The sequence below is a fragment of the Teleopsis dalmanni genome, chromosome 1, assembly GCF_002237135.1.
Source record: "Teleopsis dalmanni isolate 2A chromosome 1, ASM223713v2, whole genome shotgun sequence".
NCBI classification, from domain to species: Eukaryota; Metazoa; Arthropoda; class Insecta; order Diptera; family Diopsidae; genus Teleopsis; species Teleopsis dalmanni.
In genome coordinates, this window is record NC_051846.1 from 8685036 (window position 1) to 8704171 (window position 19136).

Here is a 19136-nt window from a genome sequence, read left to right on the forward strand (position 1 = left end):
TACAAATAGGAATAAACAGGGTACCAGCTCCCAACCATGGTTGATCTTTTATGCTGCAACAGATCCTTACCTAATGGATGACATTCCGCCTTCCGTATGAAAGCCAGAATGGCGAACGTTGAGTGAGTGACCTCCACCTCGCCCAGATTAAGGCTGGGCATAAATATATCATTAGCAACCTGCTTAAGCAGTAAGTAATACACGTACATCTGCAAGCTCCCTTCTTCCGACAGTCAGTGCAATGCGTTCTATTACACTCAAAACACTCAGAAAAATAATTTGGTTGATTTAATTAAATTGTAACTAAATTCAGATAAAAATATTCTTACTTGATGCATTATGTGGGTTTAACCATGCCACATGTTGGTTCTCCTTTCTTCTTTATCAAATGAGCTACAATTTTCTAACAAAATGATCAGTTGAATTTAACTAGTATGTGGTTAAAGCATATTTTTCTGAGTGTATGGTTTTAGTGATTTACAACTAAACTCAACTCAACACAGTTGATTCATAACATATTAGATGGTATATCAAATACTCACTTTCAAAACTTTTAACCTTATTTCTTCCATCATTTGAAATATGTATATATCAAATACTGTACTCTCACCACTATGCAGTTACAAGACATGTTTCAGAGAAAATGAACTTAGTTATAAATTAAAAAAAATTTTAAAAATATTCACAGCAGCGTATAATTTTTAAATTGATCAAATAAGCACACAAACCAGCAGTTGCCCGATGGTCGGGCATCCTTGAATGTATTTGCAATACGAAAGAGCCTTGAGGCGATTCAAGTCAATGTCCATGGTTTCTATTACCCAACGACATAATCTGCAGCAGTTTTAAAAATGCTATATATTTCAAAAAAATTTTTTATTCTTGTCTTTAGTATATAAAAAGCGAGCAAATAGAGAACTTTCGTAAAACACAAAAGTTCTAATAAAAAAATGACCAATTTAAACAAAAGATGTCCTTGTAAATATGCACTGAAAATTATGGCTGCACAAACTGAACGAAACGAAATGAAACGAAATCATGGGATACAATTTTAAATGAAATTCATGCCAACCGAGTGCCAACAGCTTCGGAATCAGCAAGGATACAAACGCATGCACACCAGCAGCTAGGTTCCAGCACCAGTCGGTCGAGGAAATAGGCAAACAGCCAAACGGCCAATGAATAGAAAATTGTTTGCATAATAATGCAAATGGGCTGCTGAATGAATACGAAGAAAAAAACAGATCCATAGAAGTTCATTGCTCGCGGCTAACTTCATCACAGAACGTATCCTTCTCATAAGGCTGAGGATAAAAAGTGCAACACATAAACGAAATGGCATTTGTGTGTGAGTGTCGTAATAAAACCGGAGCATGATACCTCGGACATCCATCGCCCATTGCAATTCACCATCGCCATCGCCATCGCCATGAATGCGAACTGCAATTACTGTTGACGTTGGCGTTGGTGTTAGCGTTGGTGTTGCTGCTTCTTTTGTTGTTGCTGTTGTTGTCGCCAGTGCTGCTATTCTGTTGGTGCAACTGCAATTGAAAAATGACCTTATTATGTGTTGCAAGCGCCTTAAGTGGCTATGCTTTGACACATACGCAGGCAATATCGCAGTTCCTTTTTCTTTTTGGGAATATAAAAGTACAAAAGCCTTTGTAGGTTGTCTCATGGCTGTTTTGAATTTATTATTAATGATATTTGTCACTTATGCATTTTGTGTCATTGTTTAACCTTAGCGAGTACGATTTAGTGCTTTTAGTAATGTGACTATATCTCATGCATATATCTCATTCGTGTGCCTGAGTATATATACCATATACATATGTACCATGTGTACCATGTATACCTAATGAATGACTTACCAGAACAGAACTAGGCTTACAGCAGCTACAGGCTTATCTGATACTTCATATTTCTACAGATTTTTCAATATTTTTTTTAAATTCTTTTCTGATTTCAGTACATATTGAATGGGTACTTCCATATCCTTTGTAGCCTTACAGCGCTTACATAAATTAACAGGATTTGCAAATGTTCAACCAATTTGTCTAGTTTAGATTGCTTGTTTTTCAATTAAAGTGCTGTAACGACACAAATTTACAAAGTAAATTTCTGTGCTACATAAAACAAGAAGCAGAGGAAAACACAGTCTGTGTGTTAAATAACCGCCACCACTACACATAATATATCTAACAACTCACATGAAAATCACTGAAGGCGACTTAACTGGAAAATATAAAATTGAATTAAAATATTTATTTGAAATATCATGGACATTACCTGGGATCCTCGATGCCAATGTGCCGCGGGCATCGCTACATGAAATGTGCAAATTCTAAAAATATACGAAAAACAAAATCAACGTTTGGTTAAAACTTTTATGAATGGAACACTTATAAACGCAACAACAATGAACAATTATCGGCGAAACATGTGTAAATTTTAAACAAATATCTATTTTTTACAATTATATATAAATAAAACAAAACACAAAACAATTTAACACTCGTGATTGTTCAATTTTAGTTTATCTGCGTAAACAAAAAAAACACAAAACAGTTTAACATTTTTGGTTGTACAATTTTATTTTTATAAACAAAACACAACAAAACAAAACTAAGCACGCCAACATCAATTTTATTTCTTTTAATATTTCTTTTCTGTTCACATTTAGATAATATTAAATTCACAGAATATATATGTATATTTAATACCTTGTTTTGTAGTATTAAAACACTTTACTTTTAATGTAATAATATTTAATATAATATAAACTAAAAAGGAATAACACACGAAATAAAGAAACACGGCGCGTAGTAAAAGTACTAAAAAAATCACGGCGAAGCAAAAGAAGTGAGAAAACAGTAGAACACAAAGTTCAACTTCACGGCGAAGTCAAGTATAGCAAAGAATACCGGTACGCTACACCAAAAAGCTCCGGTATGCTCGATATAAAAGGAGGTACATTTTATATAATCAGGGACTTGGTTTGCGACAAGTGAAAGAGCAAGTACTCTGGCTCATTGGGCCTTCTGGTAAATTTTACCAAACTTGAAATTTTACTTTTCCTGAAACAAGTACACTGGCCTATTGGTCATCTGGCACATTGTGCCACAAATCTGGTTCTTTGAATCAAACGTAGTGTAAAATTCCTTTCCTGTCTTATATGTATATTTTTTAACCTGGCTTATTCGGTCAAATAGTTTTTACAGCACGGAGGAAACGTTTTGTTTATTTTTTTTACAACAGAAGAGGGGCTTAAGAAGTCACACGGGTTTTGCTAAGATTCTTTTAACAAGGAGTATATGGAGAAGTGGGAAATTTTGGCATCAACATAATTTTTTTTATTTATTATTAGAAATGTTTCCAATGAATTTTAATTAAACTTTGTTAATCATAAGTTTATGAAATAATAAAGTTATATATATAATTTATACATATAAATCACGTTCTGTTTTCTTCTAAAACCAACGTCTCGGCAAAATTATAAATATATTGTCACGACTCTGGACGACGGCTGAGGATACCCCAGCAAAAACTAAAAATTTTTGAACGTCACCCAAAAGTGTCGTTACAATTGGCGCCCGAGCAGGGACCTGGTTTTAGAAAAGAACGAACGTTGAACAGGGACGTTGTTTTAAAAAAAAGAACACGATAGGAACATGGAGAACAGTGGACAAACGGTTAACGAGGAAAGTCATTAGAACACAGGTACAGGGAAATCGGAAGCCACGGCTTAGAATTGCGAATCTTTAAAACAGGAACAGTGAAAGGGTTCGTTCGACAAACAGAGCAGTGCATCATCACAAGAGAAGGTCTTGATCAAAGTCACGAGAGGAATTAATATACAATGCCTTCGTATATTGAAAGCCTTGACCAAATAGCTGACTGGTCAGTACGTTATAACGGCAAAGGAAATCCATTAGACTTCGTGGAAAGAATAGAAGAGCTATCAGAAATCTATGACATTGACTTAAATATAGTCCCAAGGATGATGACCATACTCCTTAAAGATTGGGCAGCGATGTGGTACCGTAACAACAATAAACGTTGGACCCTTTGGTCAAGCTTCAAGGCAGACTTTTTAGAATTTTTCCTTCCATATGATTATTACGAAAGATTAGCAGAACTTCGTACAGAGCGAGTTAAAACAAGTCGAAGTCAGGAAGCGATCAGTCATCGCCTGATAAGTAAACACTCAGAAGCGACGTCATTACCAAATACCACGAAATGTATGCCAACTACAAGAACAGGGCAGCACGTTGATTACAGTGTGAATCTGGAGCCACATGGACCACAAAACAAGAAAAGTTACCAACAACAGAGTAGTTTCAAAGTTAAGCAACCAACAATACGAATAAACACCATTAAAACGGCAACGACACCATTATTATCCAAGTCAACCATGATACCAAGCATGCAACGTCAAAGTAATCTAGCTCAACTCTCAGTAACATCGCAAGTAAATATGCAGGAACCACAACATCTACATTGTTCGAAACTCATCAAAGAAAGTCCGAAAGTCCAACCACAACAGGAGTTACACACCATTATGCCCGTCGAAGTAAATCCCCAGGTGCGAGAAGCACAAACACAACAGTTTAAAGAAAACCCACTGATTTCATCATGGATTGGATTAAAGGCACAGGATGTAACGCGAAAAGAACCACAACCCGTCGAAGAAAGTCCACAGGTGCTAGACGCACAACCACACTTAGTACCATTACAGGAAAAACCACACAAGGAGGCAATTCATAAATACATCGTAACTCCTCCACAGATTTCAACGTCTCATAGGGAAAGTCCAGAAGTATGTTATCAACAAGCATATGCACAACAGTCGCTAGTTAACTACAATCAGAATACACAACCACGAGAGCAAAAGCATCAAATCGAAGAGCATGACTTATCATCACGTCCAGCACTGCCACAACGTTTAATGATAGTACCGGAGTCATCACATGTCAATCATCCAGTACTACCAACTTCTACAAGTTCAGAATCATCATCGCAAACGCCACAGGGGCATTCACAAGGAAATTTTAAATCATCATCGCAAAGGCCACAGGGGCATTCACAAGGTAATTTTAAATCATCATCGCAAACGCCACAGGGGCATTCACAAGGTAATTTTAAATCATCATCGCAAAAGCCACAGGCGCATTCCCAAGGTAATTTTAAATCATCATCGCAAACGTCACAGGGTCATTCACAAGGTAATTTTAAATCATCATCGCAAAGGCCACAGGGGCATTCACAAGGTAATTTTAAATCATCATCGCAAACGCCACAGGGGCATTCACAAGGTAATTTTAAATCATCATCGCAAACGCCACAGGGGCATTCACAAGGTAATTTAAAATCATCATCGCAAACGCCACAGGGGCATTCACAAGGTAATTGTAAATCATCATCGCAAACGTCACAGAGTCATTCGCAAGGTAATTTCAAATCATCGTTACAACCAAAAGAACTTGAGCCACAGCCGCCATCTTCGGTTAATCAGCCACAGTCACCACGAGAAGCACCACCAAGAGATAATCACCAATCTGGTCAACCATCATCTTCGTCATCAACTACATCGCTACAGAGGAATTCTACTATTATACAGCCAGTATCGGATAATCGTCATGTACAACTTACAAATTCATTAGGTCCATCAGTTATCAATGTTTCAGATAGTAAACTTAACACGGAACTACCAAGCCAAGGAACTCAAGCAAAGGATAAAGTCAAGCATGACAGTCAACAAGAAACATGGTCACCACAAGTGGAATTGAACGTCAGTCAACCAAGCACAAAAGGAAACAAACCAGAGATTTTCGTACAACGTCTAGGTACATTTAAACGAAAGGATGACCATCATCATGTCAGCAACCAAGATGAGTATTACAAAATTTTCAAGTGTCCAAAGATTAGAAAGAGAAATCGAGCCTCGTTCTAAAAGGAATATTAGTAACACAAGTATTAGCATGTATCATATGGAAAATAAGGGATAAATGGAAAATCAGAAGTATCAAGTGCAAATTTGCCGACGAGGGGTCATCAACGGGTCATTAAAATAAAGTTTTAGTTTAATTTCTGTTCTGAAGAAGGAGGGAAATGTAACGACACAAATTTACAAAGTAAATTTCTGTGCTACATAAAACAAGAAGCAGAGAAAAACACAGTCTGTGTGTTAAATAACCGCCACCACTACACATAATATATCTAACAACTCACATGAAAATCACTGAAGGCGACTTAACTGGAAAATATAAAATTGAATTAAAATATTTATTTGAAATATCATGGACATTACCTGGGATCCTCGATGCCAATGTGCCGCGGGCATCGCTACATGAAATGTGCAAATTCTAAAAATATACGAAAACAAAATCAACGTTTGGTTAAAACTTTTATGAATGGAACACTTATAAACGCAACAACAATGAACAATTATCGGCGAAACATGTGTAAATTTTAAACAAATGTCTATTTTTCTACAATTATATAGAAATAAAACAAAACACAAAACAATGTAACTCTTATCACAGAAAACACGTTTAATTATTGAACAAAGGTCTATTTGAAATATATATAAATAAAATAATACACAAAACAATTTAACACTCATGTTTGTACAATTTTATTTTTATAAACAAAACACAACAAAACAAAACTAAGCACGCCAACATCAATTTTATTTCTTTTAATATTTCTTTTCTGTTCACATTTAGATAATATTAAATTCACAGAATATATATGTATATTTAATACCTTGTTTTGTAGTATTAAAACACTTTACTTTTAATGTAATAATATTTAATATAATATAAACTAAAAAGGAATAACACACGAAATAAAGAAACACGGCGCGTAGTAAAAGTACTAAAAAAATCACGGCGAAGCAAAAGAAGTGAGAAAACAGTAGAACACAAAGTTCAACTTCACGGCGAAGTCAAGTATAGCAAAGAATACCGGTACGCTACACCAAAAAGCTCCGGTATGCTCGATATAAAAGGAGGTACATTTTATATAATCAGGGACTTGGTTTGCGACAAGTGAAAGAGCAAGTACTCTGGCTCATTGGGCCTTCTGGTAAATTTTACCAAACTTGAAATTTTACTTTTCCTGAAACAAGTACACTGGCCTATTGGTCATCTGGCACATTGTGCCACAAATCTGGTTCTTTGAATCAAACGTAGTGTAAAATTCCTTTCCTGTCTTATATGTATATTTTTTAACCTGGCTTATTCGGTCAAATAGTTTTTTACAGCACGGAGGAAACGTTTTGTTTATTTTTTTAACAACAGAAGAGGGGCTTAAGAAGTCACACGGGTTTTGCTAAGATTCTTTTAACAAGGAGTATATGGAGAAGTGGGAAATTTTGGCATCAACATAATTTTTTTTATTTATTATTAGAAATGTTTCCAATGAATTTTAATTAAACTTTGTTAATCATAAGTTTATGAAATAATAAAGTTATATATATAATTTATACATATAAATCACGTTCTGTTTTCTTCTAAAACCAACGTCTCGGCAAAATTATAAATATATTGTCACGACTCTGGACGACGGCTGAGGATACCCCAGCAAAAACTAAAAATTTTTGAACGTCACCCAAAAGTGTCGTTACAGTGCATAATTAGAATTTTCGAATTCGATGAATGGCACTTAAAAGTTCTTTTTCTGCTTTTTCAAAATTTCAGGTTGAACTAGAAAATTGGGTCAATAGCATACACAGTGCATGCGCTGCTGCATTTGCACGCCATCGTGGTAAAACTGGAACGCTTCATTTGCTGCAAGAAGAAATTTTCCGCTTGGAGAAGGCCATTGAATCGGTAAGTGTGTGTGTTACTTCCTTTGTTTATAAAAAATTATTGTAAAATAAAAAAATATTGGAACCAAAAAAACGAAATCATCTAATCCGAAAAGTTCTTTAATTATTAAGGCAATACAGAAGTCGAGTACTTAAAAATATGAGATTGAGAGCGTAATTTGTATTGCAGTTATTATTAACGAAGTCGAATATATTTTTTGTTTGTAGCATAAAACAGATTATTAACAAAAATAAATGCACTATATACTTAAATTATTGACGAAGCAAGCAACATTCCAAATTTCAAATGCAAAGATGCAGGTAGTCGGAACGTTCCATAAGAATGAACTGAAGCCAAAGCAAATACACAACCAACCACATGCTTGTATCTGATGAAAACAATATAAACCAAGTTCGCCGTTTTTATTTATTTCGCCCCTTTCAGAGACACAGATATGGTTGGTTGCGCATTTGGCTTTATCTTAAGCTCGTACGGCACGTACCGACTAATTGAACCTTAAGTATTCTCGCAGTGAATAGAAATAGCTAAAATTAAATTATATAGTCAAAAAAGAATAAAAAATTAATCTGCCACTAATTCCATGAACAAAGCAAGGGGTTTTTAAACATACCATAGAATTAACATAATAATATGGATTACATATTAATACCTTTTAAATACATATTACATTTAAACATTTGCACTTAACGGTATCCATCATCAAACTGCATCAAAATTAATTCAAAGTATAAAAGAATTATATATTAAATTGTAGGGCAAAAAGTAGAAATATATTCTAATCATACATTTATTTTTCTAAAATTTACTTTATAATTCTTATTCACTTTGAACAAGTTTTTTTATATAACAATCATAACTTTATTTTGTTAAGTGAATATTTTAATAAAATTAATGTTAGCAAATTATAAGTCATATTCCATTTCTTCGAGTATATGACTAAAAAAAATGTTTTAGAACGTCATCTTGTGTTATTTTGTTACTGTAGTTAGTACCTTCAAACGTGCTTACCATTTCATTTTTTCTGCTGATTTTGGTGGAATGCTTTAAAGCTTGCGTGTCTATTAGCGACAGTAAGTTTAATATTTGTTAAGTTACGTAGTACTAGATGGCCATCTGTTGTTAAAATGGTTTGAGAACTCTCTACTTTAAATACCGTTTAATGCTTTTGATTTTTAAGTTTATATATTTCATTATTTATTTCGTGACATAGAACTTTTAATAATTCATACCTTACTAAATTCCTCGCCATCATCAAGAAGATCTGCTCTTGTCAGTTTAATATAGTAATATTTTGATATTTCTTTAATACAGCCTATCTTTCCAAGTCTTGAATCCTTATGATCCATGAAACACCCTCCTAGGTGTTTCTTCCGTTTATGCATCAGTGTCGGGCACTCCCCAATCACATGGTATACAGTTTCTCTCTCTCTTCTCTGAGTTGAATTGAGTTCCTAACTTCGAATCCCTTTTCCATAAAACACTTTAATACAGTTATATTCTTTACAAAATTTCATATTACGTACAATCAATACTTGACTCATATAAATTTTTTGACTTGATCCAGCAATTTAATTTTATAAACTGTTGCTCACTTTGAATGTAAAATTGAAATAAAACTATTAAAATTTTACTTAAAAAATTAGCAGCTTCACTATTTTACTTTCGTTATAAATCGATTCCTTCTTGCATTTGAGAACTGCCCTTTCGATTTTATTTTAACCATACATTTCCACATAGTTCGAAACCTTTTTTAAACAAATTGTCCACATATGTTGTTCCCTTGAGGCACCCATCCGCAACAGCAATACAAAGAATTCCCTTTGATTTCGAAATAAATTCAATTTCATGACAAATGTCTTCGTAATCCAAATCAATTCCTTCGAGGGGAAACAGTAGAATAGGGAAGGAGTTGTCCAATTTGATTGCTGTAGGCAGTGGCACTTTGATTTCACATCAAGTTTTAATTTTTCAATTCTTCTTTCAACAATTTTACACTACAATGAGAAACAAATCAGCAATAAAGTAAAACAAGACAAAAAATCTAAATAAAAAGTCATGTTTTAAATTTACACTGAAAAGGACAAAAAGACATTCTGCCCCCACATAACAAAACAAATAAAACCGAAAGTAATGTCCAGTGCGGTACACTGATTGCATTGGACTGAATTTATTTATTTCATTTATACACCACTTTAATGACATTAGAAATTTATTCACAGTTTCACAAATTAAGTGTAGGGATAATAAAATTTATAGTCGATCAGGATTAAAAATTGTTTAAGAAGAATTCAAGACAGTTACATATGATTTTGCATAAGGAATAAATAAAAAAGAGTGCCTCTTCTTCTTTGTTTCTTCAAAAATTAAATGCTATACAAACATTCAATATGATATTCTCTCTGTCTCTCACAGTATGTACCAAGTCTCCATACGTTCTTAACCCAGTCCAGTATCGGATGTTCCTCAAACAAGGCATTTGTTTTCTTCCCATGCCGCATTTGCCTTGGATTCTGTCCTCCACTACCAGTTGCAGCAAATCATATTTTGGAACTCGGATGATGTGACCAAAATACTTCGTTTTTCCTATTTTAATAGTTTTTATGATTATATAGACATCTCTTAATCTTGTTAGAACTTCTTCATTGAAATTTTGTCGATCCAAGGAATCTTCAGAATACGTCTATAGCACTCTATTTCAAAAACTTCGATTTTGTTCATTGTTAGAATTTTTAAAGTCTAAGATTCCAAGCCATAGAGTAGAATGGACCAGACATAGCATATAATGTCAGGTGCACCTTTTATGGATTCCGGGACATACTGGTATCCAAGGTGATTAAATGGCAGACAAACTTGCAAGAAGAGGCGCGGCATCAAGAATGATAGGCACAGAACCATTCTGTGGTCTAGGCAAAGGAGCTCTATCCATTATCATGAATGACGCAGAGAAAAAAGAGAGAGAACTCTATTGGTTAATGCTACCAAGACTCTCACAATCTAAAATGCTTTTAGGGACCTACAACCTAAAACGCTTTAAAGATTGCATAGTACAATCAAAAACTAACATAAGAATTATTACGGGATTACTGACCGGTCACTGCAGATTGAATAATCACCTATCGAAGTTAGGAATTCAATCCAACTCAGACTGCAGATACTGCAGGGAAGAGAGAGAAACGGCACACCATGTGCTTGGGGAGTGCCCGGCACTGATGCATTAGCGATAGAAACACCTAGGAGGGTATTTCATGGATCATAAGGATTCAAGACTGGGGAAGATAGGATCCATACTGTCTTTCATTAAAGAAATCGGTCTTGGAGAAATACTCTAACCCGACAAAGGGGCACAATAGATCTTTTAGGTCGCAGTGCACGATCCCTTACTCAATAATAATAATAATAATAGCATATAATGTAGCGCATACGTAAGTTGTTGCTGATGTTGCTATTACATACCTTTTTTTTGAATTTATGGAAAGAGGTCTTGTCATCTCTATTCGACATTTGATTTCTTGATCTGATGTCCATTCTTCATTTAACCAGCAACCAAGGTATTTATACTTAGCCTACTTTTACTTAAAACTGTTGGTATCGGTTGCTGGTAAGTTGAATTAAAAAATTAAAGCAACTCTATATATATTAACTGACAATTTCATTATTAAATATACTCATTATCATTGCCAGCATATTTACATAAAGACATAAATGAAAAACTATTACAAATAAACTATATATTTTTTTTACCATAATATTAAATCATTCCTTTGCATTAAAATAAATTTTATTTTATTTGCACACTCAGGGGAAATTTCATATTTTATTAAAAAAATAAGGAATATTAAACCATTTTTATTTGTATAATCAAAAAATTTAAAAATAATTTGGTTTTTGTATTTTTACCCAATTTGTTTACACATCTTCCACTTCTTGCGAAATGTCATTAAGCACTTGAATCCCTATGGCTCATCATCGCCGTCCTCCATTAAAGTAAATATGCAAAAATATGAACTGTAATTTATGTCAATTTTTATGTTGAAAATAAAAGGCTTGATAAAAAGCTGGGCATTGTCTGCTTGAGAAACAAAGAGAAATAACAAAAATATTATTCAAACACTGAAAGACTTAATAAAGAGAAATATTTATGTATTTGCGCCGAAATGTATGCCACAATATTTTATAAATAACAGCAACTCGCGCGCATTATATAAACGTAAGCAATCTCAGAGTTCACAGTTTATGATGCTCAAATTCCATTAAGAAATTATTATGACTACAAAAACAAAAGCGATAAAAGCAACAAAAACGATGACTAAAACAACAACTTCTATAGAATATAAGAAATGCTAAAACTACTAACCAACAACAACAACAATATACACCAACACTAAATTCTACCAAAATTGCATACTAACTACAATAGCAAATAATAGACTGGAAAACTAAAGCAATAACAACAACAATTACTTATGTGACTACAACTGTGACTGTGCCTCTGACTGTGACTGTGACTGTGACTATGATTACAGCCTTAGCGATACCGCAATTCAGCAATGGCAAGAATCATGCTAAGCAATGCTAAATTCAGCTAAGCAACCATAATAATGGCAAGGATAAAGGGAGGCAATGATTTAAGCGACGGCACAGTACAATGACTTTTCATGAACTGAAAAGCAAAACGTGCACGTAATGACAGTGAATTGAAAACTGAAAACAAGAAACTGAAAACAAAAATATAAAGAAAACGAAAACAAAAACAAAAACAAAAACAATGACAAAAGCAACAAACACAAAATCAAACAAAGGCAAATAGCAAAAGCTGGTAACAAAATTTCAAAAAACAGAGTTGATTTACGTTTATTGTTTTGAACCAACGACAAAGTCTAACATTTCAACAATTAGAAAATTTTCCATAGAACTGCAGACGTACGTACGTTATATGCGTGTATGTATGAGTCTGTTTCTTGTATTCTATGTGTGTGGATAAGAGTAAATGTTGAAGTGCATTTAGTTGAAGGGATTAAATTGCGCTAATAAATTTAGTGAGAAAAATACATAAAAAATTAAACTTGATAAATATATTTTTAGTATTAACTGACTATGGTCCAAATATATTAAGCATGTGTATTGAAAATTTTAAAACTAAATTGTCCCACATCGTTGGTTTAGCAGCTTAAATTTTATGGTGTTATAATCTAAACTAATAATAGTAATTAATTGTATTGGATTTTAAAAAATTGAACAAAAAAGATTTATAATACAACTTTAATGAATTCAATTATGTTATAAAATGAGCAGTGTAAGATATAAGAATTATAATTGTAAGAAAAAATCAGGATATACTCACACAAGTCTTTAACCGCTTTATCTCAACTAAATTTTAAGTCATTATATACACATATTTTAATTATTTATAATACAACTGGTTTATGCTATAAAGTTAATAGAAACTAGGTTTAATAAATTAATTAAAAAGTAGTAAATTACAACAATCAAATTTTATTATTAATTTATTGAATTTTTTAAATCCATATATTAAATCTCCATCAATAGTGGTTAGATGTGACATAAGAAAAAATGTTGCATAATTTTAGGATGTAATTCATGTAAGGATGATCGTACACCTGTATTTATACTGTAATTAATATACTCATCAAATAAAATAAATTACTTAAAACTGTATACCAAGAAATTCAAAAAACATATAAACAATTTGTTCAGTTATTTATTACTCAGAGATTATTTGCTTTTTATAAAAATAGATATTTCACTGCCAACTCTGCTTTTATCGTAGGAAAAATCTACGATATTTAGATTTTTGCAGGATTGCATAAAAATTTAATCTGCTTTTAAGAGGAATTATGGCTTTTACACTCGATTAAATAAGAAACAAAAATTATAAACTTTAAGATCTTAGTAAGTATAACATAAATAATGCGTAGAGGTACTATATTTTGTAATGACAACTCGCAAAAAAAGAAATAAAACAATTGAGTATTTTTTTAATATAAAATGGCAAATCCAAAATATATTTGAAAGTCAAAAGTCAATGGCAATAACTACAAAATAGCACGAATTGAATTTTTAAGTCTTCTCCATGAACTATATAAGTTAACAATGACATAACAGAAATTAACATTTTAACTTTTCATGAAGTTGTTAGGAAGATAATTTATTTTAGTTATTCTTATTCTCTTTTTAATGTCATTTTTCAAAGAGAAATCAACAAATCCTACAGACTTTCTGTGTTCATAATATATTCATACTGAAATTACTCAAAAGTTTAAATAAACGTTTAAATTAGAAACAAAATACACAAAATTTGTCAACATTTAAAATTGTTTCTTGGAAATCTCAAATAATTCTTGATGTTGGCAATAAAACTAATCAAAAGAAACATATCACGTCGCATTCTAGGAATTGTGTAACATTTCTATTTCATTCCTTTAAATAGAGAAATATAACAAACTCTCCTAATATTTATACTAATTTAAATATAAAATTCATTGAACAAAAGTAGAATAGACAAAAGCTAAATAGAAAATTTGTCATATTTTTTTCACTAATATTTTAAACTTAAATTTCATAACTTGACTTTCGACCCACAAGAATCTTTCACTTTATATAGCATTTTGGAAGAATTAGTATATATGGAATATAAATGTTTTATAATATATGTGTCGCAATATGGAAGGATGTCACACATAAGTGTTATATTTTTTTTAAATAAATTTTATACAACTATACTTTTGGACAGTAAGAAGGACACAAAGATAAACTTATATATATATAAGTATAAATATACAAATATATATATATATATACAACCATTCAATGAAATATCGAATATATCTGTGACACAATGAAACATTTATGCATTGACAAAATAACTTGCCAACATATGCCCAAAAGTGCTTTTTAATTTACAAAAGAGAAATGACAGTTACACACACTGACAACAAAAGCCACACACACGCACGCACACACTCACATAAAAGTTCAGATTTCATTTATATACTAACAAAGCACAGTGTAAGAAAACTGAAAAAAGATTTTACCAAATGTCCGCTTTAGGGTCAAAATTCCGGGAAATGATCCATTGAACATTGAACAACAAGCAGCAAAATTGATGTCATCAGTACTACACATAAACACACTCTATTTGGTGCAATGTAAAGCACATAACACACACGCACATACATACCTACAACCCACTACACAAAAACGCAATAAAGTGTGTCAAACAAACAATTTACTATTGTACTCTATTTGTATGTTTGTACGTTTGAATGTATGTTTAAATGTATATGTGTGTGTGTGTCGCACTATTCTCATATATGTTCAGAACTACATTGAATATGGTGTTCGATGAATGAACTATGAAAATTCAATTTGCTCATATTTAAAGTGGCATCTCAATGTTGTCATTGTTGTCGTCGGATCCATTTTATTAATGTAAGTTCTCAACACTAACCTATTTTCTACAATGAACGTAAATTTCAAATTTTTATTAAATGAAAATTGCTAAAAAATATTAGTTTCATTGTGCACAAATATTAGATAATAGTTATATTGATTTGACTTCAATTGAATTGGGATGAGTGCGGGTTTGAAGGCTTTCTATTTTGTTACAATGACACTTTTATGCTTCAATTGCAGATATTTAATTTTAAATTTTCCTAGAGTTTTCATTAATAAACATAAGTATTAATTTTTATTATGGTATGGTATATCAAAAGTCAAAAATACTACACATGACGAAAAAATTAATTTTTTAATAAGAAAAAACTGTCTAGGCTCTTTTAAATATTTTGTCTACACGAATTATAGAGTTATATTTGCTTATATATATATATATAGTCAAATATGTATATATTCAGACAAATGTCTTTATATATGTAACTTCTTTACAAATAATAACCGAAATCTTGTGTTGCATTCAAATTTTACACTTTAATTAAATTTTCATAACTGTCAAGCCTAGAAGTCTGCAATGAAACTTGCAAATTTTAATTAAACTTTGAAGCAAAGATAAAAGTAACGAAATGTAATAAGGATTTGCTTTTCATGTCAAAAATGCAATTCTTTGTTTACTACAACAACAAAAGCAACAAATAGAACAAAACGAGCGATATTAAAATAAAATTTATACAATCATTTAAGATTTAATACAGAAAAATGTTGCATAAAGTTAGAGACAGCGAAATGCAAAAGTTATTATTCACAGCAATTCAAATTAAAATAATGTTTGCTCAGCATAACTTAAGATAGTTTTGAGACCACAATTATAAATTCATTCCTTTAAATTTTTACCATTCTCAATACAAAATATAACTAATTAAATTAAAGAAGAAACCAACTTCATTGCAAAGTATATTTTGCATAATAAACTTAACATTTTAATTTGTTATTATTTCTTAGTCTCAATTACTTACGGATCTGTATTCGAATTATGTTTAGTTACTTCACTCTGTCTCATCGCATAACATTTTAATTAATACTTTACCCATGTGCAGACAGTCCTAACAGACGGACGGTCACAAATTTATTTAAGCAGAAACTTTGCAGCAAAAAAGACACTGGGGCAAAGTAAAAATCTTTGCATAGTTTCAAGCGCACTTAAAGCTTTTAAAGTTTTAATGACTGCAAGCGAACGTTTTGTATGGAATATGCAACTAATTAAAGCGTATTTTCCTTTTTGATTTTTCCACAACCGCAATCAAAGGATGCATATTCGCATTTTTTTTGTTTTTCAAATTTTGCCCTTTTATTGCATTTTAAATTTTTCTCATAGTTTCACATATTTTTCGTATTTACCTCTATTTTTTAAATATAATATTAAATTTAATGTATTTAACCGCAAACAGTGAAGCACTCAGCCACACGCAAATTTCCATAAAAATTATATATAGTTCAGTAGCAATAGCAAATGAATTGCTTTAATAATTTATTGCGAAAAATTTAATTGCAATTTTTCTGTAAGAATGCATGCATATAAATTTATAGCAAAAATTTTATTAAAATTTATATATCCTTTCTTTTTTGTGCCCTTAAATAATTAAAAATTTTCCAAAGGTACCAACGGCTATAATTTAATATTAAAAGAAAATTCGATTTAAAAACTATTTGTAAATTTAATGCTCACATTGTTTTAATTTGACTAATTATATTATATATTTTTTAAATTTATATTTTGTAAATTATTAATTAAATAAGTTTTTATTGCAAATATCAGTTATAAAAAGTAATAGTAAAATTTTTTTTATAAATTCTTTTTTATTTTTTTTATAGCAAAAAAATTGAATTTCGCCTTTAGATAGTGTAGTGTATTCGAAAAAAAAAACTCAATATTTTATAGTTTACATTCGAATTTAATTAAATAATTTATTCCACGAAAATAAATGCAATTAATGGAAATAAATAAATAAAATGAAATACATATACTACAACGGAATTATTGTTTTAAGAAGCAACTTGACCATAGAAATATTGTTTTCATAATTATAATTCTCACTAAATTGATTGAAGAGAAATATGAAAATGATTAAATAAAATAATGTACATATACCTCATGACAGTTAGGGTACTTTTACGCATCTTCTCCATATATTGCATATATTGATGTTGGCTTTTCACCTAAGTCCTTCATAATTATAATGCTCATAAAGGAAATTAGTGAGATATTATTGTTCTGGCCATAATTAATACTCATTACTATCTAGAAATTTAACACAATTGATCAATCAATATAAAATTTGAAAGTTTTAATATAACTCAGCTTTTCAGTCAAATTTTTAAAATATATATACTTTCTTTATGTTTATTTTATCACTCAGTAACTAATTTAGGCTGAATTTGGAAATGTCTAAAGTAAAATTGGTTTCTACGCAACAACACGATATAGACCCATGCTCGGCTTGTCTTACCTAAAGTCTCGTACGCCTTGTGTACAGAACTCTAGGTGGATATGATACAATATCTATTGTGTTGTGCCAAGCTCATACTTATTAATTCTCCACTCTTTAGTTCACTGAACGATTTATGCAATACACTTACAGCTTACAAAACACATTTACAGTGTGCGTAAACACCCATATTCTTCAAAAATTATGCTGGAATGAAAACTCTTGAATGTGAGCATCTTCAAATTCTGTCGCTAAAATAAATTTGAGCAAAAGAAAGCACAACTTGAATGACATTCAAAAATGATAGTCTGCACCGCGCTTAAGACTGTATAACCACTGAACTGTACGAAAAATTATCATAATATATCTGATCTGTAAAATTAAAAATATTTCTTTATATTATAGTATTCATCTATATAGAGTATCTGTCTTTGTTTTCTGCAATTTTAGTAAGCTAGTAGGTAAAAGGTTACTGCACAAAATTATAAAAAATATTGTATTAAAACGGTTTCTTAGCAAATGTAGGAAAATTCGATTTTCCTTCTACTTCACCTATCTACCTCAGTTGATACTATAGTTCTCAACCGTGAACCTTTTATTATCTATTTAAAACAGTATGACTGCTAAGCTCTTCAGAAAATTGTCATGAAACATTGAGTTTAAAAAATAGGCATTTATACAGTTGTTAAGAACAAATTGAACTTCACATTACCTATTATTATATACATTGTAAAACTTAATCTTAAACAAATTTTCCGTTTTGTTAAAAATACATTTGATATTTGAACTCAAACGGTTATCGCTCAATCAAATAGAGAGAAGAGTCGTGAACTTGATTAGAAAACAAGTTAATTTTATGCACACTTGTTATAAGTTATGTTTAATCATAAACATATCTACAACTTATGCTTAATTGATTTAATAAATTTCATATTTTATAAAATAATGAACTGGAGTAAAATAGCCAGGATCATTACTAGACATGGCAATTTCAAGTATCACCTCAAAAAGATAACTCTTACTGAGGAAGACACTTGCAGACTATGTCTAGAAGAAAAGGAGACAGTGGTGCATATATTGTGCCAATATCCAGCACTGGCTAGTAGGAGAAAGACTGTCTTGGTACACCATTGGGTTGGTGATGACTTGGCAGGAAACCTCAAGCTAAATGAGCTGCTTGCATTAACAAAGGATGTAGTTATGCGAACGGAAGCCATCCCAGCTTTAAGTCAATAACAACATCCGAGAATCGAAGGACGAAAAAGGACCCAAGTAGTTTCGTGGTCTACTTCGACTAATCCTTCAACTCAGTGGGGCCACTTGTTGGACAGTGCGCTATCCCAACACCTCACCATATATATATATATATATAGTGCTTTTCCTTCGAAATGAACTCTCATTT